Raw genomic sequence first — 739 nt, 5'->3', positions numbered from 1 at the left:
ATAATAATAATAATAATAATAATAATAATAATAATAATAATAATAATAATGATAAATTTTTATTTGTATACCGCCCTTCTGAAAATCAGGGCGGTGAACAACAGCAAATAACAATACAAATAAACAGAACCATATAAAATACATTAAGAACAATTCAATAAAAGTAATAAAATTATCATGTCGGCAAAACAGTGCTGACATGGGGGGGGGAGAATTACTGGTCAGGGTAGGCTTGTTCGAATAAATGGGTTTTTAACCCCTTCCTGAATTGAGGTAGGGAGGTGGCTGAGCGGAGCTCGAAGGGCAGCGCGTTCCAGAGGTTGGGGGCTGAGATGGAGAAAGCCCTCCTAGAGGTGGAGTTATATTTCACCTCTGGAACTCTTAGCAATAGCTGCCCTGAAGATCGAAGTGCGCGGGGCGGATTGTACGGAGAGAGGCGGTCCTCCAGGTACCCTGGGCCCAAGCCATTTAGGGCTTTATAGGTAATTACCAACACCTTGTATTGCGCCCGGAAGCGAATAGGCAGCCAATGTAAGTCTTTAAGGACTGGTGTTATATGACTGGCCCTGGCAGTGCCAGTGACCAGACGGGCTGTCATATTCTGCACAAGTTGCAGCTTCCGGGTATGGTACAAGGGTTGCCCCATGTAGAGCGCATTGCAGAAATCCAAACGAGAGGTTACCAGGGCGTGTACAACAGTTTCAAGGTCTCCCCGGTCAAGGTAGGGACGCAGCTGGCG

The sequence above is a fragment of the Sceloporus undulatus genome, chromosome 3 (assembly GCF_019175285.1).
Source record: "Sceloporus undulatus isolate JIND9_A2432 ecotype Alabama chromosome 3, SceUnd_v1.1, whole genome shotgun sequence".
Classification (NCBI taxonomy): domain Eukaryota; kingdom Metazoa; phylum Chordata; class Lepidosauria; order Squamata; family Phrynosomatidae; genus Sceloporus; species Sceloporus undulatus.
The sequence above is the reverse complement of the archived record's forward strand: the minus strand, read 5'-3'. Positions refer to the sequence as shown.